Raw genomic sequence first — 20,375 nt, 5'->3', positions numbered from 1 at the left:
TTGGCACAGTGTGTCTGTCTGTCCATCTTCCTTCCCATTCTAAGAGGCTTAACAGTCTGGGGGACAGAGGGGGCGCCTCACTCTCTTGCAGCCCCTGCCTTCAACAGTTTATTTTATTAAGCTGGGCAGGGGGTTGAGGCAGAGGAGGAGGGCAAGGGCACTTTCCCCTCGGGCACGTTGCTTGCTGAGAGCCAAAGCACTGTTGGCAGCTCTGCTCCTTGCACAGGCATCCCCAGGAGCACGGGAGAGATCTGGTGGTGGTGCTGCTGCTGCTGGCACTGTGCGCAGCCACTGCTCCTTGGATGCTTCCCTGCTCTCCTGGTCTCCGACAAGGGCTGGATGTTGCTTAATTAGCTTTTTGTCTCACTCATGCCCCTGCTGACCTACCCTGCCCCTGCCCAGCAATGTGGACCTACCAACTAACAGCATGAAAGGAGGATGGATGAGGAAGCCTAGGTGAAGAAAACAGAAGAGCCAGGGTTTCTGCAGTGAGGTGCTGCCACTCCGGAGAGCTTTTATAGCGGAGTTCATGGAGAGCTGAATTTGGCCTTTCAAACACCTTGACCCTGGCGTGCAGGGTTGGGGTGATCCTTCTGCAGCCCCACTGTCCAGCGGTTGCGCTGCTTTAAAAGAGGGCTGCAGAGAGGCGAAGCTGGGGGGATTAAGGACAGGCAAGTAGGACAGCACATATTTTCCTGTATTTTTTGTTGAATGAAGGAGTTTGGGGAAGGAAAGGGCACGTGTGACGGTAAGGAGCTGGATGGGAAGAATGGTTGGAGGGAAGAAATGGAGAACTAAAGCACCGTTTTCATCTAATTTTTAAAGAAAAGCTTTGCGCTAACTTTTTGTATCTTCAGTTTGTAGTGCAGCCTGTGTTTTTCCAGAGAGGGCAAGAAGTGTGAGCAGCAGAGGCAGTAGAAGTTACTTTGATTCAGGCAATCAATTTGGCTTGAAAAATGCCAGAGGAAAGTAGCTGAGATTGGAATAAGCACTTTTCCTGGGCACGACTTCTTCTCCCTGTGTCTCAGATGATGCCCATTCCTTCCCCCATCTTGCTGTCTTTGCTTTGCTAGTTGGCAAATAGGTCTCCTGGGCCTCCCTGTCCATCCTTCCCTTTTCCGCCTTGCCATGAGGAGATTCTGGGAAGCAGCTAATTGCAAGGATACATGCCCTGGACTTCTAATGAGGTTAGGGGATGCTGCGGGAGAGAGAGCGTAGGCACACCTGGCTTTGGGGTCTCAGCAAATTTCTCTGCACGTTAATAGTGACCCGGCCCCACTCCATCTTGTTTCTGTCTTTGACAGGAGGGAGCTGCACAGCTGAGTACAACTCTCATGAAATTCAGCTCCATGAGGGCTTGTCCAAGTGTGGTTAGAAAAAACCAACCCATTAGTCTCATGGTTAGCTTTAAAGAAATCTGTTAACTCTAGGAAGCAATGAGAGCTCAAAGCGCTGTGCTTCAGGGCTGCTTCAAACATTAGAGCGGCAGACCAGTCCTTGTGCATCCTGGAATAGCAGCTATTAGATGTAAACCCTTGCAGAGAGGGGTCTACCCAAGATACCCAAATTGTGCATTTAAAAGTGATGCCAGTGTTGGTTTGATGCTTGTCCCGTGGCTGTGGACGCAGACTGGGTTGTGGTTGTTGACCGAAGTGCATTATCTCGGGCCCAGTTGTCCCACCTGCTAGATGAAGACGCCTTGCACGGGAGCGGTTGGTGCGAGGCGAGTCCTGCTTCCAAGCTGTGCTGCAGCTGGGGGTGCTGCTCGGCGAGGAGGGTCCCAGCCCTGCCCTCCTCACGTGGCTCGGGCAGCCCGGGCCCTTGCAGTCAGCAGTGCAACCACAGTCCAGGTTGGCTCTGCTGATCGTGAAGGGACTGTAGTGTCGTGGTGTTGCTCACACACACAGGCACCTTGGTGAAAGGCCTGTGGTAGGGACTGTGAATATCCCCATGCAGCAGGATGTGAATGTCCCCATGCAGCAGAAATGCTGCATCTCCTCTTCCTCTCTCCCCTGTGGTCCCAAGTCCATGGCCCAGCAGGTACCTTCTGTTTGAGGGGCTGGCTACAGCAGCCTTTCTATTCTACCTCCCAAGTTTCTTGACAATGAGTTCCCTGCAGGTCTCTGCTCTTTGCCCAACACAAGCAGCCCTCCTCATGTGTTTGACCTTGTACAGAAAGTGAGGTTGACTTTTATGTGCCCTCAAGGGAGGTGGGTGGCTCCCTGGGAGCAGAGCAGGTCCTGTGTCCTGTGCAGGTGGTGCGGAGGCAGCTTTAGGGGGTGCTGGTTTCACAGGACCATAGAACAGCAGGTTGGAAGGGACCCCAAGGATCATCTGGTCCAACCTTTCCAGGCAAGAGCACAATCTAGACAAGATGGCCCAACACCTTGTCCAGCTGAGTCTTAAAAGTGTCCAATGTGTCAACCACATCCCATCAGTTCTCATCAGCAATTCTCGCCAGTCGTCAGCTGTTTGGAGTGAAATGCTCCTGAGGAATTCCTGGGAATCTCAAAGGGTTAAAAACCCCCAGCACTTCTGAGCTGTACCCTTCACTTTACCCTCTTCCCCTCATTCTCCAGTCAAGGAAGCGCGTTAGCCCAAGACGCTGTAGGTGTATGAAACCAGGCTGATTTATGTTAAATGAATTCGCGGTGCTCCATGTTGTCACCAGCGACCGTCTCACTGTTCATGACATGGAGATGAGAAACAAACTGCTCTTCTGTCCCACGAGACCCCGCCTTTATACCTAAAGATATTAACGGTGCAGAGAAAACCAGGAGCAGCAGCCTGCCAGGAAAATGGAAAGGACTTAATACCCACAGCCTGTGAAACGAGAGCAGCTCAGGACATCGGCGTTGGGTGCTGGAGCCTCGGAGGTGGTGGGAGTGCCTGTAGGACATGGGAGCAGGGATGAAAGGGCTAGGATTTTGGGGGGGGGAGGGGATCACTGTTGCAGCCCAGGACTGTTTTTGGAAACACATGCCGAGAAAGGCGAGCGGGAGAAGAAAGGCTGTCTTCTCCTGGCAGCCTGGCACAGGAGATAGTGTGGTTGCAGGCGCAGGAGAGGCTGTGGAGAGCTCGTCCCCAGGGGACGTGCCAGGGCTATGGGGTGGCACAGCGCTGCGGATGATGATGTCAGCTGATGTAAGCCTGTGTCATGCCATCCCTCCGTGGCTAATTCGACTCGGATCAGCCCTCTGAGTTGGCATCGGCTCCTTTCTGCCAGGGCAGAGGGGTGGCGATGGCTGCCCAGCGATGCCCTGCCCCAGGCAGGAGGCTCTGCCCTGGCCCTGGTGGCCGATGGAAGTGCAGCTCCCTGCCTGAGCGTGGGTGTCCCTGGCTGCATCAGCGTCCCCCCTGCGCTGCCCAGGGGTCTGGGCAGCTGCCAGCGGAGGAGTGAGGGTGCCGATGGCTGCTGCCCGCTACCTGGTGGCCCCTTTGGGCCCTTTTGTCACCCTCGGGGGGTGGTGACCCACACTCAGAGGAGCATCGCTTTCTATCCAGGGTGGCTGGCGAGCACACGGGGGGCGAAACCCAGCCCAACGGTGTCCAGCTGGGAGAGGAGGACCAGGGCTCAGGCATCTCCAGCAAAAGGGCTTGGAAAATGACTCCGTTTCTTTACGCGGATGTGTTTCCAGCTCTCACCTAGACTTTAAATTTAAAAGGTCCTAGCCTGGTAAGTCAGGAGAGATGTAACTTTGGCTTGCAAACTTTGGGCTTGATTTAAATGAGGGCAGCACTTTAAAAATAAATCCTTCTCCCCCTGCTTCCCTAAGATACATCCAGGTAGGATGTGCTCCACGCTGGCTTAATGCTCCAGTTTAAAGAGATAATTTTGTCCAAAGCCACCCTTCTGTAGGAGCCTATAATTAGCAATTAAAGCACAAAAAATATTTCCATCGAGTGACTCCTAAATAAATGCTTGTCACTGCTGATCAGAGTTGGTTTATTTCCATGTGTGTTTTCCTTCCTTCTTTTTTTGTATAACTTACGGCCCTGTAAATGCTCAGCAGCTGTTAATATGATTCTGTCGATACGTTTACCATGGTGATTTGGCTATATTTGGCGAGCGTGTGAAGAAATCACTCACTGGTTAGAAGGAGGAAAGACAAGCTGTCGATATCAAGGGAGAAATGCTAATAACCCCAGTGACAAATCATTCCTGGGAATCTCAAAGGGTTAAAAAAAAAAAAAAAGGCAGCAGCACTTCCCGGATCGGAGCGAGGGGCCTTGGCGAGTGAAGGTGACTCATCAGGAGCTGCAGACACCAGCTGTCATCTCCAGCTCCTCCTGTGCTTAATCACTTCACTTTTCTAAAGAAATATTTTGTTCTAATTCAAACAGACCTGGGCTTGTTTGTTTTTTATGAATTATTTACTGGTGAGGAGAACCTCCTGAGGTATCCATCTTCACTCAGAAATAAGTGGACGCTCAGAGCCTGCTGCAGCACTTTACAGCATGCAGTCCCCTCCGTGGTGAGCCTTTTTTTTTTTTTTTTAGCACCCACTTAAATCCGGAATAAACCCCAGAAAGTCACCTCTGGCACTTGGATACATACTGGAGAGAATGCACGTAGGCTCCGGCCTCATCTAGTTGCTCTTCGAAAGACATCCCCGCTCGTAGGTCTGGGGTGGTGATCATTGAATCATAGAATCATTTAGGTTGGAAAAGACCTTTAAGTCCAACCGTTATTCTAACCCTGCCATCCCACCACTAAACCATGTCCCTGAGCACCTCGTCTGCCCGTCTTTTAAATACCTCCAGGGATGGGGACTCCACCACTTCCCTGGGCAGCCTGTCCCAATGCTTGACAACCCTTTGAGGGAAGAAATTTTTCCTAATGCCCAACCTAAACCTGTCCTGGTGCAACTTGAGGCTGTTTCCCCTTGTCCTACCGTACCTGGGAGAAGAGGCCAACACTGATGCTCCAAGTGACCCGGTGACTGCCACTGGCTTCCCGGCATGGAGGTGGAGATGTGCCCCTGTACCTGATGTGCTCCCAGGTGTGTTCCCGTAGCAAGCACACGCTCACCATGCACAAAGCAAGCGCGTGAAGGGGCTTGTGTGTGCCACTGACCCCCACCCCCCCCCGGGCACTGACACCCTCCACCTCTGGGTGTCTTTTACTTAATAAACCCATGACCAAATTCCACCTGGTGGTTCTTGGCTTCTGCTCTTTGCTCATTTACAGCTCTTCCAGTGGCAAACGGGAACTCAGATGATATTTTGCAGTCCCAAAAGGCCTGATCCAGCAGCCGTGGAAGTAAATAAATGGAAAAATTTGCACTGACTGGACTGGGTATCAGATTAGTCCCTAAATGTTAGTTGATCTGCTTTGGGGTTATGACAGACAAATATTGCCCCACGGTTACTGCTACAGGAAGAATCGATCTACCTGTCTTGGATACGTCTCGGCTGCCTATCATCACTGTAATATCTAAGTGAGTGTTACCTCCCAGGAAGGCTGTGCCTGACCAAATAAGTTGCCTTTTCTTTGTGTGGCCTGAGACCAGAGAGTGCAGTTTTCAGCGTATTTAAGATCATTTCTATTTGGCACTTATCTGCTCCACAGGATATTGCTACTTGACTGCAATGTCCTTATTACCTACTTCTTATATTTCATTTAGAATTCTTTTTTTTTTTCCATTTATTTTTTACTAAATAAATAAATAACATGATCGGTAAATAAATGACTTGGTCCTCAAAACAATTTAGACAGACAAAGTGCCTTGAGTGTGATTTAGCTTGAGTGGTGTAAGTCGCACGCTTATACAAGCTTCAAAATGACAGGAAAGATAATCCCATCAGGCAGTCTGTAAAACAGAACAAGCCTTGAGAAGGGTTTTCTTGTATACAATTACACTTAGAGAGAAGGGTTTTCTTGTACACAATTACACTTAGAGACACAGGATGAGGAGGAAGGGGATTCGGGACTTGGGGAGGCTGAAAGAGGCAGCTGGTTGTGTCCTAGATGCTTATTTGCACTAAGGCCCCTTCACGTGAGCCACCGCAGCACATGGAAGCTGGGAAGGAGATGGGCACAGCCTTGTGGAAAGTAGCTCTGGTGCCCCATCAGCACGGGTTTGGCCAAAGGGCTTTGCACCGGCCCAGCCTGCAGCCGCCAGCGTACAGCAGCCTGGCGGGAGTGTGACGGAAGCGGGCTGCATCAGGCAGCCTTTTCTCCACCCCATGGGTTATGTGCAAGGGGGGCATATTTTAGCCTCATTTCAGGGCTGCTCTTGTGTGAACCAGAAGCTGCCAGCCTGCCAGCTGCCCCTGAGCACAAGAGACAAAAGTGCCCGAAAGTCTCCTTTGTGCCCCATTTCTGTTCGGAGAACGGGAACGTCCCCTGGAAAACAGGACACATGAAAGCGATGCCTTTACCAAAGTAAACAATATATTTGCTTTTGATTCCTCATTTTTTTCCTTTTTCCTTGCAGAAGACCCTTTGAACAATAGGTTTTTCTAAGGGGCACTTTTGACACCCAAGCCTCTTCTTCCTCCCTCCTTCCACCCCCTCCTCCCTCCAGCTCACACAATCTGCCAGGTTCCCTCTCTGCTCCCCTCCCAGTGCAAAGGTAAAGACATTTGGGGTAAGAAGTTTGTGCCGTATTAATTAGTGATGCACAGGTTAGCAGAATTGAGAACTTCTTTGGAATTTTTGCCACTTACTATGAACTCTGGGATCCTGCTGTTTACAAAGCAGCAGCTGGCGGAAGGCACAAGACACAACAACTGAGGTTCACTTCTGAGCCAGTTTCTTGTCTTTTTTCTTGTGTGAAAAGTTCCTGACTCCGTGTTGATTTTCTTGAGATCGTGTTTATTTAAATCAGGATAATAATCTTCCAAATATACCCTAAAATTATATAGCCATATAAATCCTGTCATAATATATTCAGTAAAACTGTCAGGTGATCATTCTTAATGTAAAATGAGACCTTTTCATTTTCATCCAGTCAGTTAGCACTAAATTAACTCCTTGGAACAGGCTCAGAGTCATTCATTTGAGTAAATACCCCAGTTATTTATTGAATATACAGCATTGCTGTCTGTCTCGGGGCTGGGAGCAAGGGCCTCCTGTCCTTATCCCAGCTCCAACACTGGTCAGTCAGGATGCTTGAAAACTTCAGTGAGACCCACACAAACATTTGCTCTGCTCCTTATCTTGGCGCAGCCATGAGCTGATTCCCAGTGACAGGTTCAAGCTGTGGGCTAGGCTGCAAGCAAGACTCCTGATGTGCTGCCCCAGCAGCAGCCCCGGAGCAGGAATTGCCCCACGCTGGCTCGGGGACGTAGGCAGGAACCATGTCGTGGCATGCAGCTGAGGATGCTCCGCTGGTGGGCTCCTTGGAGGAGGGCTCTGCCCAGTTGGACTGGCTCTGTCCTCCTCAGTCACCTCACCTCAGCGCACTTTTTCTAAATGATCATTTTTCCCAACCTTTTTGATTCCTAAGCAGGACAGGTCTTCTAAACCTCCAGCCATGGTGTAGTCTGGGCACATCAGGACTTCCATCTCCTCCTCTTGGGATGGAAGATGGGTGCCAGCAGGTGTGGGAGGGGTGTGCTGTGGGATTCACCATGGATGGCTGTTTGGAAGAAGCATTCAGATGAGTGCTGGAGTCCCAGCAGGGCCGTCACTGAGATAAAAAACCTCAGAGAGCTTCAGCTCATCCTTCAATGGGGTGATTTTGTGGAGTGCCTGGTGTGTTACAGCCTCCCCTCCACCCCCAGAGAGTTTGGGGCACCTCCTCTACTCCTCTTCATCCCTCCTCTGGCTGCCAGGCCAGCGGGGAGCATGAACGGTCAGCAGACGCCTGTCCCAGAGCCTGCCAGAAAACAAGATGGAAATTGAAGCGCTGCCTGCAGGGGATTCCCTGGAGGACTCGGCTATCTTACCAGCATGTGTAGTTTAGATGTCCAGTCCCATGATGGAGCAGGAGGGAGAGGTGAGCTTCTTTCCCTTCATCCCCAAGAAGACAATGGAAGTGCCTTCAGAGATGCCCACAGCCTGGGAAGCTCGGACTCAGACAGGTTCAGGGAAACACCTTCTTCCTCCTGGACCTAAAGAAAGAGCCTTGCTTGCAGCTCCGTCTTCAGCTTGCCAAACACAAAAGCCAAATAAAAATAAACGAATCAATGAATCAAATCCTGACTGTCCGGAACAGGGCTGCAAGGAGACACACTCATCCTGCTCTTCTGGGAGATCAAATTCACTACACAGATCAAAGAAAGAAGAGGAAAAGCTCTTCAAAAGTCAGGAAACAAAATCGCCTCGGCCTTCCTTTAAAGAAGGAAAGTTACTGGACTGCAGCCTAGAAGGACCAGAGGAGAAAGCATCAAAGGGAAGCCCTTAGTTGCATGGGGCTCTGTGAAAGGTGAGGTCTGCCAGGTAGTAGATGTCCAGTTTGAACTGACAAACTTCAGCTCCCAAAGAGCAGTCTCTTATCCTGCCTACAGGAGCTCTGCACACCCCTCCCCTAGAAAAAAATGAGAAGAGTAGGGTAAGGGAAAAAAGAAATTAAAAGGCTCGCCAGGCTTATTCATAAATTCTTTATAGTCCTGAAGAAAATGGAGGGCTGTTCCCGCTCTTGTTTCTTCTTGCTGATGCCCATTTTGGCTGCAGCCTACCTAAAACAAAGACGGTGAGGGTGGTCGGGTCAGTCTCTCCTTAAGAGAGTGGAAAAGAAATCCACCCTCGTTTGAGGCTGGCATGTCGGGTGGGCACTGCAGGTTGGGTAGTAGCAAGATGTGGCAGCTGCAGGTAAGGCAAGGATTTCAGAGCTTAAACTGAAGCCTTTCTGTCGGTTGTTGTTTTCTAGCATGGGGGTGACAAAGCAGTGCAATAGGCTAGCTAAGGAGTGGGGAGCAGTGATAGATTTCAGGAGCAAATTTAGCAGAATTATATCATGAATGTGTTAAATTTAGCCATTTCTGCTTCTAGACAGAAGGAAGCCGATAACCTCTCCTTCACCCTTCCACTTCTGCATTGTTTTGTGATTCTCCAGGTATCAGGTTCCTGCTGTTGTGCAAACCCAAGGTGTGGAGCATTGGGTGCTCTCCTAGAAACACAGTCCAATTTGTGTGGGAGCTCAATATTGATGTAACCTGTTGGGTGGGGAGATGCTTTAATAAACAAGAACCACGGCAGCTTAAAGTGCAGGATCAGCAGTTGGCAGCAAAAATGGTTCCGCGTAAGTTTATTGGCACATGGTCAACTGGAAGAAGGGAGAAAGCAGTTCCCCATGCTAGAAGAAAAGGAAAGAAGATGCAAAGGGGAAAGGTGTGAACAAATTGTGCAGGGATTGGAAGCGGGGCGTGCGGCTAGAGAGATGGCCCTTATATTGTACAAGCCTAGGGGCTGAAGGAGTGCAGTGACCATCTAGCAGGGTGACCTGTCCAGAGGACTCACAAAACCAGCATGGCGGTGTGTGGCTGCCCGAGGAGGACCACCCCTTCACAGGGACCCAGGCCTCAGCAGAGAGGGTTCCAGGGCTCAGTATGGTGGGATGCTGAAGCCTTTTATCTCTGTTTTCCTAGGCTAGACGACCCAGGGCAATTTCGATGCCTAACTGGGATTTTGTGTAGTTTGTTTTAGTTTAGTACGACATTGTTTAGTGTTTAAAGGTTACCTGGGTTACAAATTTTACTGTTGTATTGATTGACTGATCTTTTCTGCCTTGTTGCTGAAGATGAGAAGGAATTGAGAAAAATGTTCCCGATTCCCCCACCAAACTGGAGTGCTCTTCGCTACAGATGCCTGGCAGTTTCCTTCCAACATTTTCCTCTGCTACCATCCTGCTATGTGCAAACATGCACACAAGGCGCAATTTCTTCCAGTATTGCCTGATACGCTTGAAACTCACGTTTGCACACTGCTTTACATTTCTGCCGGTGCAACTTCGGCTTCTGGATAGGCGCAGCCAGATTTTCAAAAAGCCAGCAATAGCCAGCGTGATTCCTTTGGGCAAGGTGTTTGTGTGGGGAAAGAAGGTCAGAGCCGACAGGAGGATGCTCTGCTCTCCGGCAGCCTAAGCGCGGCCTTGCCAGCCCTACTTCTGCCGCAGCCAGCAGAGTTGGGCGCACGTGGCTTAGCAGGCAGACCAGGCACGTTCATGCACTGGAAGGTGCGGTACTTTGGGGGACTGCTGCACACCGATCTGGGGCAGCAGCAGTTGCAGGTTTGGTCCTTTTCTACTCTTTGAATGAGTGAAGGTTCCTCACTGCCCCAGGCACTTTCAACTAACAGTGGACACGTGTGATCCTCCCAGGGAGGATGCGTTGACCCCACAATGCATGGCTGGGATGCTGCTGTCATAGCTCTGCTGGCCCCTTTGCTGTGTTTATTGATATCTGCGTGGCTCCATTTTAGTGTTTTAGCAATCATGGCGATAACCAGCACTGTAGCAGTGCCCCGTGGGCACCTCTATCCCTCTGCTGTAAGGTGCTGCTTGAGCACCTGGGCTGCAGAGCATCTCCAGATGGGAGCTGGTTTGAGGGCTTTAGTTGCAGCCCGGGTGTGGTACCTCTGGAGGTCATGGTCCAAGGAGGCGGGTGGGCAGCAAGCTCAAAGTTCTGCCTCTTGTCTGTCACTCTATCCACAGAGCGCTGGAAAGCACAAATTCTGTTGAGATTAAGTTATAATTTAAGGCGGTGAACATGTGCTCTGCTGGCGGCTATAAAGATTCAAATCATAAAGTTTTACAGTGGAACAGTTTCTGTAAAAGCATCGTTAGAAAGGGGGAATCGTGCCTTTAATTCTTACGACTTATGGGGCTGCCTGGTTTGTTTTGGTTTTAGTGGTGCTTGGTGTGACATGGGGTGGGTTCCCAACCCCATCTTTCCATTTAAAGTCAGGCCTTTATTCCCCAAGGTCCTGTTGTTCCAGTGCCTTGAGAAGGACTGGAGATGGTGCAGAATTTTGCGTGTTCACCCCATCCATGGGTGAGTTTTGGGACCCCTAAAGTGCACCGAGCTTTTGGCCTTTCGGATTAGCAGGGAGCAAGATGACCCAGTGCATTCTGTGCGTGCGGTACGGAGTCTGGGGAAATCCAGGCTGAGGTACAAGCACCATGAGCGTGTTACAAACGGCCTAGCCAAAAGTCAGTGTAGGGCAAGGGCTGGGTTGGTCACCCTGAAGTCTGTTAGGCCTTTGGATGTTCTTCCAAAGGATGGATTGGCTTCTTCATTCTTTCAGACTTTGAAACCAAGTTAGGCTTAGTCATGTCCTGTAACACTGGTTGGTGTCCAAAAGGAAGCACCACCGCACGTTGCTTCAAGTCTTTGCACTGTGCAGGGTGGTGTTCTCGGTCTGGAATGTCTTTGCTCTGGTAGCGCCGGAGTGGAGACCCGATGGCTTTCAGCAAGCGAGGGCTCCCAGTTCTGGGCTTCAGAAGCGGTCTGACACAGCTGGTGAAAACCTGCAGCTGCTGCGTGAGAGGCGAATGAATTAAAACATAATATGAATAATACAGTCAGTACAGCAGCCATGAGTTGTTTATTTTTATGTTAAATTCAATGCATTTTTGTTGCCCTCATATTTCGAGGGATCAATAGGCCAAAGATTTTCATATTAACAACACTCAGCTGCATTGTAGAAGCGGGGGGAAGCGGGAGGTTTTGGCAGCTGGATAGATGCGTAAGGTTTTTGTCACCTCTTTGGGACGCATGGAGAGCAGTTTGAGATTATGAATAAGCATCATAGACACATATATTTGCTGAAAGATCAGCAGTGAAATTGTTAACAGCATTCCCATTTCAACGGTTATCTCCAGCTCCCAGAATTAGCACCCCGCTGGGGTGAGTCGACTATGGCAGACCTCGCCATGCCGTTATAGCAAGATCTTTACGGGGGATGGAACACGCCACTGGTGTGATTAGACTTGGTTCATCTTTCAGTTCTATTTATAAATTAAAGCACAGAAACTTATTCTTAATGAAAATTAAGATTGGTGGTGCAGGTGGCGTGTGGGGAATATTTGGGGCTTTGACCCTAGGTGGAGGGCTGTGCACTGCTGAGCTTTGCAGCTGGACCGCCGTCGCTGGGCTTGCCTGGGTGAAACCGAGTGGGATTTAGCTCAGCTGCAAGTCGGCTGGGTTTGAAATGGGGGAGTTTTACGGCCCTGAGTTTTGGGATTTATGTGATTCTGGCAAAGAGCTGGAATAGGGCATGGCGAGATAGGCACTCCCCAGCCCTCATCTGCAAAATGGAGGAGCAGACGGTTAGCTGAGGTGCTGCCGGTATCTTATGGATAGAAAGAAGGCATTTAATCTGTTCCACTGGGCGGTGGAAGCGACTTCCCAGCCTCGGCTGGCAGCTGGCGGCTGGCAATATTGCCTTTAAAGCCGAGTGTCATGGGATTAGATTGAGTCCTGTGGCATTATGGCCAAGTCTTGTTCTGCTTTTGAATCCTCCCGTTGCCGAGCCCATAGATCAGCTCGGCTCAGGCTGCGCGGTGGCAGTAACCCGGCATTATTGAACCTGTCCCCCTCGCTCTCCCAGGCAGTCACACGCGCGTCTGCCCAGATTTGCAGGACTCAGCAGCGGACAGCCCGGGCCCCGCTTACTCAGAGGAGCAGATCGATAACAGAGGCGGGTGATAGATGAGGAGAGTTAGGGATGGATAATCTGCTGAATTTACATGACCCAGGGTGGTCCGGGGAAGGCTGCAGCTTTGCTGGGAGACTTTCAATAGGAGACAGAAGTTGCCTTAGTTTCCAGCTGCTGACTGCATTTTAAAAAACATTGCAGGGTCTGTTTGGGTGGGTGGAGGAAACTGCCAATTGAAAGAAGAAAATAAAAAGCGGCGTGTCCGCTGCCTGCCTTCGGGGCTGCATCCCCCCGGCCTCACTCGTCAGCAGCCGAGCCGGCGTTGCGGGAAAGGGAGTGAGCGGTGCCATCCATCCCTCTGCCCATGCCAGCGGGCTCCATCCCACAACAGAGTTTCAGGGAAGAAGGAAATACGGGCAGGATGGGCAGGATATGCTTTGAGATACTATCTGAGGTATATATTATCGGTATAGGCATTAAATTGGCCATGCTGGCTCACTCGGTAAGAAGCAGAGGGTTTCAGCCAGAAAGCTCTGTATTTCCAGGACCTGGTTCACAAATGCATCATAAAAACAAGCACCAGCGGGTAGAAAAGAGAAGAAAAATCTGTGCTTTTAAATCATAATAAAAAGATTCCAGCTTTCCAGTGCCATTGATACTGGAGAGTGGAGTTTTAGGGCTTAATCCTATAAGATGTTGCTAAATGCCTTCTGCCATGAGAACAGAGCATATGCCAGTGGCCGGCTTTTGGGGAGGAAACTTCCCTTGAATTGAGGCTGCCCTGTAACTGTTTACAGTGGTGTCTTCCTTTTGTCTTCTTTCGTTTGATCTTTCACAGAAGCATCTGGTCCGGCCTTTGCTGGAGATACCACACTGGGCTGGAAGGACCACAGGTCACTTCTTCTGCCCACAAGTGACAGCTCTGGTGCCCATAAAACTATAACCTTCCTGCTGGCTGGAGCGCGCTGCTGACAGACCGGCACGCTTTGATTTAAGTGGTTTAGCTCTTTCTATAATGTGTCTATGTCATTTGGTCTCAGATTGGGTTTTCGGTAAGAAACAATGTTTACAAAACCTCAAAAGAAAAAAAAAAACCAAAACAAACAGTAATTTGCAATAAATATGTACGCCAATCCTTTAAAAAGCAACCTTCCTCCTTCCCTTTCATCTGGTCATCTTGGGGCTCAGGCCTTGCGGTGTTCAGCTTTTGCACAAAACTCTGAAAGATAATGCGCTGCAGAAAGACTGGAAGCAAAAGCGAGGACAGGAAAGCTGTTTTCAATAAGCAGACTGATAAAAGTGCCCGAATTCCTGACAGTAGAAAGTAAAATAGATTTTCATGTTTCTTCCCAGTGTGACAACCACAGACATTTAAAAAAAAAAAGAGAGAGATTATTTGAAAAAAAACCCCCAACCTCTGATTTTAATCAAAGTGTGTTCCTCCATTATTTCACTGAATTAGACCCCGATCCTACAGTTAGGCCTGTTTTGCATGCAGCTGATAGAGAAGCATCTTACTCCCTCTGATTCCAGGAGGCCTTTGCTGTCTGTAGAGGCTCTTCCTCTGTACCTCTAGCTGCAGGGTTGATGTCTTGGGATGCAGCGGTCCTCCTCTGCTTGAAGATGCTGGTCCACATGTAGAGTGAGCATCATGGGGGCTGGGACCTTCTGGGGAGAGCAGTGCTGGAAAAAAAACCCAGGGCGCTGTGAGCTGCCTTGTGCAGGAGTGCATGGGGCCGACGTGGAGGCAAGGTCATTCATCAGCTTTGTCTGTGTTTGCTGTTTTGCTGGATATTGTAAGCAATCAGTGATAGACCGTGGCTAAGGAGGGGTGGCTTTCATGCCAAAGATCGTGCGCTGCCAGGAGGGGCTCTGACAGCAAGAGCGTGGGGAAGTCTTCACACCAAGCAAAAATTGCTGCTCTAATGCAAAAAGACCTTAGAGGGACTGATTTTAAAGGCTTTTCCCCTTCCTGCCCCCCTCCCCTGCTCTATATTAGCACTGAGTAGATGGCTTTGGCCCTAAGGCAGGCTGTGCTACTGGGAGGGGACCCAGCAGAGCGGGGACGGCCTCGCAGGATGCAGGCTGCCCTGCCCTGCGGTGCCACGGGGATGGTGGCAGGGATGGGAAGCTCACGGCTGGAGGTGCCCTGCAGCTCTGTAAATCATCTGTTTGGGTAGCTGTGCTGGGTGCTGCAGCATCCCCAGTGGGGCCACGGCTCAGTGAGCATCGTGGAGGGGGAAAACAAGCTACAGACATGTAAGGGAGTTCGCAGCGGTACCCAGGGGTACTCCTATAACGGTCTTGGTAAAACACATGCCCTCCAAACAAAGCAGTTGTATTGCCACCAAAGCTCTCTGTAGGCAATGTCTGTATCTGCTGAATTCTCTTCGGCACCTTTGGCTGCCTCTGCCTCCTTCCAAGGGAGAAGAAGGAGCAGTGCTAGGAGCGCGGCATGGATGTGTAAGCCATGTGAGCTTGGGTGCAGTGAGGAAGGGTAGCCCAGCCGTGCCAGACGTGCCAGTGCCGCAGCAAACCTGTGTAGCATTGGTGCCGGGGGCAGCTTCGAGGAGGACTGGGCTGTTCTACTGGACAAGTTGTATTTAAAGCAGAGAAGTTTTGAAAAGGCAAAACTTTATGTTTCAAGCGATGCTGTGTAGCTGCGAAGAAGAGATGCTCTCGCACACCTACCTGTTCTCTCTGCACGTAGTGCACATTGGCATGTCCGTATACAAGCACGGCATGCCTGGCTTCCATAAAATCGCAGGCGTGCACATATCCAGACACACGGACACGCACCCAGACTGGGGCCTTTGTGCATTTGTGTTTATTGAATGGGCTTAATACAGGGCAAAGTTCCCTTTGCTTTCTACTTCCTGACATTTCAGGGAGAAAAATGTCCTGCCATAGCCTCAGTAAAATAACTGAGCGAATAACTTAAAGGGGGGGGAGAAAAAAAAAATCTCCAGGATTGCTCCAGTTAAGGAATTAGCCTGCCTAGCCTCTGCAATAAAGCTCCTCTCCCTCTCTCCCTGTCAGTCCTGTGGCACCCTCCCTGCTCCGCGTTTTAATTCTAGTCTCTAATCTCAGCCGCTCCTGTGATAAATTAATTGTAATGATAGAGGCCCCAGTTACGAGGTCTGCACCGTTTGCTTGTAATCTGAGCGACAGGTTTAGGGCCTGCTTTATTTAAGATGCGAGGGTAATTACATGGGAGTTAGCATATGCAGGCAGGGAGATATGATTCATTCTCCCAGCGACGGCCATGACACAGCTGTTTGTCGGATAAAATAGAGGAACCGTGTTGTTACAAAATGTTCCCCTTATTATACCTCATTAAAAACAAGGCTGCGATAAGTCAGACCTGGCAATGAATAAAATGTATTGCCCCCTGTAAAAGCTGATAGGAGAGAAAGAGGGTCTTCCAAGCAGCCTCAGGTCATTTATTTATTTTTTGTTCTCTTTCACGCTCCCCCTGCTTTCTTCCCCTCTGGTTTTCTGCCTGGCACTGGCTGCTGGAGAAAAGAAAAGGAATGTTTTCTCTTGCTTTCTCTTCTTTCTTTTCTTCTTTCTTCCTTTCTTTGAACCTGCCTGCGCCCTCCCCTTCTGGGAGCAATGGCAGATAAGGCAGAGTCGGGCCAACAGCAATTAGCAAAGCCTTCTGCAGGGAACAAAAGAGGGGATTTGTTCCCACTGGCCTAACACGAGTTGTGCCTCTTCACCTTGCCTGAATGCAACAGGCTGAGAGAGGTGGGAAGCTCCCGCTCCAGCCCAGGGGGTTGAGGCCTTCCCAGCCAGGTTATTAAAAATAAAAAAGAAAATCTAAAAAATTCAAGATAATACGAAAGCGCTCCTTTCAGGAGGGAGAAAGTATTTTTCTTTTTCTTTCCCTTTCTTTTTAAACACCCCCGAGAAGTGGAAGGTGATTCTCTCCTCTTTTTCATCCGCAGGAAAACAGTGAAAGTTGAAACAATAAAAGCCAAAAGTGGGGGAGAAGGCCACAAATGAGTTCTGAGAGCCCCATCAGGGTGAGATGTATAGAAAGGGTCTTTCTGAACTGGTGTGCCGGAGCAGATGCATAAATCCGTCGCCTCTGAGAGCGCCCGGGCGCAGGAGTTCAAAGGATGGCTTTCACTCTTTCACCAGCGTTTTTTCCTTTGCGCACACTTTAAGCTGTCAGACTTTGTGGGTTGCATTCTTGCTTATTTATTTATTATTTTGGCGCCCTAAAGATACAGTGTTGACTTTTGTTTTAATTTTTTTTTTTTTATTCTAGGGAAGATAGAGTAGTTTTGAAGTGGTCGGAGCGGTTAAGAGGCCGTGCCCGCTCTGGAGGGCTGGCGTTTGGGTGAGAGGCACCAACCAACTTGAGCAAAGCTCAAGGCAGGCAGCTGTGGCCTTTTGGAGCTGTTTGTATGGGCTGCATTAAACCAAATGACGTGTGTCTTGGTTTTTCTAACTTTTTTTTTTTTTTTAAACTCTGATCAATACGTTCAGCTGCCTCTTCTCAGACCATTTGCTTCTCTCTTGCGTATGTTGCTCTTTTCTTCGCACAATAGCCAAGATGAATGAATAAGGCTGATTGATAGATTGGCTGGTTTATTTTTAACTTAAGCTTTTGAGAGAGATTTATAAAAGCTTCATAATTTCTCTCTGGATGGATATTTAAGTGATAAACACTGTAACATTTGACTAAGAAGATACTGAGCTGCCTTCGATTTAAAAATGAGATTTGATATCTTAGAAATAACTTCTTGAAGTACCAGACACAGCAAATTAGTGACTTTTTAGGTCTGTTCCCTTGGGAATGGGTCCTGTTTGTAAAAACACGTATCTGGTTTGCATCCAAAACATCAGGTTTTCGGAAGGGTAGGACATTGCTTGCCTGGGTTATTGCCCTCTGTGCTGTACCCGGGCCCTGTGCTGCCACGTGGCTGGTGCAGGGTGTTAGCAGCGGGGCTCAGGAGTGGTGGTGAGGACAGAAGGCATTGCAGGACCATGGGATATCACCACGCTATGTAAACCAATTAGGGACTCAATGACAGTAGAGACTGGGCAAAGAAGATCAGATCCCAAAGTGGAACCTGTGTTCACATCCCATTGCTGCTCACGGCTCCTCCCATGCCAGCCGGACGAGGCACAGGTACCACCAGGTCTTGCCTCTGTCTGGTGGTAGTATTGTAGTGAAAAAGTGATTTTGGGGTTAGGGGCAGAGCCAGCTCATGACAGTTGTGATAGCACTGCTGTCGTGGACCTGATGAGCTTTATATACGGGATGGTGGCTGCGGGGAGATCTGTCTCTCAAGACAAAAAGTCCCAGGCTGATATGCCCTCATGTGAGAGCCTACATGGATGGCACCATGGATGGCAATGGTGCTGCAAGTTTCAGGAGGAGACCAGTGCGTTTTGAAGGCTGATGTTGGAAGGTCGAGTGCAGCATAGGCAGCCCTTGGACAGTTTTTCCCAAATCTCTGGGTTAATCATACTTCCCCAGACTGGCTTGCTTGTCCTCTCACCTCCTCTTCCCACTTCTGTATTGATCCTCCGCACCAGTTCTCCTTTCTGAGTAGATCTTGTTTACAGAGATGTAATGAAGTGTCTTATTTCCAAATAAAATCCAAAACAAGCAGGAGTAATGGTTCGCAGATTCAACCACTCCCACACTGGTAATTTACTAAAATTAAAACTTAATTAAGCCAGGCTCACTCAAAGGTTTTGCATAATTTAGTAGTCTGTCTTGGATAGCCAAGGAGCTGTACAGGCAGGCAGCTGAGTCAGGAGCCGGGTCTGGCAGCCAGCTCTGGAGCCAGGGCTATTACTTGGCACTTTGCACACCTACTTTTCATAGAATCATAGAATTTAGGTTGGAAAAGACCTTTAAGATCATCGAGTTCAACTGTTAACCTAACACTGCCATCCCACCACTAAACCATGTCCCTGAGCACCTCATCTACCCATCTTTTAAATACCTCCAGGGACTCAGCCACTTCCCTGGGCAGCCCATTCCAATGTTTGACAACCCTTTCATTGAAAAAATTTTTCCTAATGTCTAACCTAAACCTGCCCTGGTGCAACTTCAGACCATTTCCCCTCATCCTATTGCCTGTTACCAGGGAGAAGAGGCTGACCCCCACCTTGCTACAGCCTCCTGTCAGGGAGTTGTGGAGGGCAATAAGGTCTCCCCTCAGCCTCCTCTTCTCCAGGCTGAACAACCCCACTTCACTCATTAAGATCTCAGAGCAGTTTAAAGGATTGAGCTGGAAGCACTCACTGCCTCCCTTCTACTGATGGGGAAAGCCAGGCCCAGAGGAAAGCATCGACCATCCCGGCTGGGGCTGTGAGCAGTAGTAGAGGAGAACCTGATGTCTGTACTCCCTCATCCCTGTTTATGAATCACATCTGCTGTTCTCAAGATTTTAAAAAACGGATTATCACACAGCGGCAGTATCTGGAGTAGGACATGTCCCTGCGGGGGGATGCAACTTGCATTTTAAGGGCACATCTTGGGGGAGTATGTCACCTTTGAGCACAAGACCACTTAGCGTCCCTTAGGGGGGACAGCTTGTGTGCAGCCAGGTCATGGTGATGGCACCATGACTTCTGCTAGGGCTGAGGCTCCTTTGCAGGAGATCATGGAGCGGGGAGGAGCGCTGCTTCCAAAGGTCTGACAGTCTTGTGGGGGGGAAGAGAGGCAGCAGGAGCTGTACCGAAGGGAAAATGGAAAGACTCGAGGTGTCGCAGTGGAGCAGCAGCAGACGTCCTGGTGAGCGTGTAGGAGCAAAGACCAAATCGATGGGTCTGTGTGTGTTAGGCTGTACCATCTCCTCCTCCCAAGGATGCCCTGGAGAGCCTGCTGTTGGACTGGGAAGAAACCTTTGTACCCACAGTTACTTGGCCTCTTTTCTTTATTCCTTGAAGGGAAGGGGCAAGTTTTATCACTGGGTCCTCTGCTGCCTCTGAGAAAGCTTTGGAGAGACTTGGTGGTAGAAATCCCAAGCCCTCTTTCTGCTCCTGTGAAATGGCATTGATAGAAGCAGCGCTGTGGGAGGTCATCCCAGAAAAGCTGGTGGCTCATGGCTGAAAACCACAGCTTAGTGCAGTTTCACTCTTTTGCTGGGTGCAGGTACTCAGCTGCATCAGACACACCTGAGCAGCCCTGCGGAGCAGTTTGGGCATTAAAGCCACTGTCCACAGGGGGACTGCCCAGGTGAGCCAGCACCGTGAGGCTCTGAAGCCCACCAGGGCTGTAGGAGTGTTGTTGCCTTTCTGAAGCCTTTGAGAGATGCTGCCTTGGCTGCAAGGGATGGATGAGCTGGTGGAGTTGGCTTTCTACACAACCAGGCACGAGCAGGGCTTATGGGGAGGACATTCACACTGCGAGGGGAATAAAGAAGTAGGGAGGGCGCTTGAGAGGGAAACAGAGAGCAAATGTTTAGCTGAAGATGCGTTGAGGGGAGCTCACCTCAAAGTCAGGACCCTGAAATGTCTCCCTCAAAGGAAGGGAGCCGCAGGACTCAACGTCTGGAGCATCAGCATGGACTGGGACACCCAGCACTGGTACAGAGGGGAGGGACATCAGCCAGTGGCAAGGTTAAGGATCACCCAGAAGATGCCGGCTCAAGAGAAGGGGGGACAGCAACAAAAGCCGGGATGTGTGTGTATGTGTGTGTAAAACCAAAGGCCAGCCCTCCCCTCCCCCTTGGCCCATAGAAATCCACGGGGGGCTGGAGAGGCAGGTGAGTAAATCACGCCGCCCGGCTCCATCACCGCCGGGCTCTTCTTTGTGCGCCTCACAAAGGCTGAGAGTGTTTTATTTTTGGTGCGTGCG

The 20,375-nt window shown here is 49.9% G+C and overlaps 1 protein-coding gene across 3 annotated transcripts in view; it reads left to right on the top strand.

Moving 5' to 3' along the window:
* RNF220 (ring finger protein 220) overlaps nt 1–20,375 on the top strand; it is a 232,688-nt gene that overhangs the window by 17,967 nt on the left and 194,346 nt on the right. The gene's annotated exons all lie outside the window — the stretch shown is intronic.

The sequence above is a fragment of the Egretta garzetta genome, unplaced genomic scaffold, assembly GCF_000687185.1.
Source record: "Egretta garzetta isolate BGI_Z169 unplaced genomic scaffold, ASM68718v1 scaffold145, whole genome shotgun sequence".
Lineage (NCBI taxonomy): Eukaryota > Metazoa > Chordata > Aves > Pelecaniformes > Ardeidae > Egretta > Egretta garzetta.
Note: the sequence above shows the minus strand (reverse complement) of the source record. Positions and strands in the feature narration are given on the sequence as shown.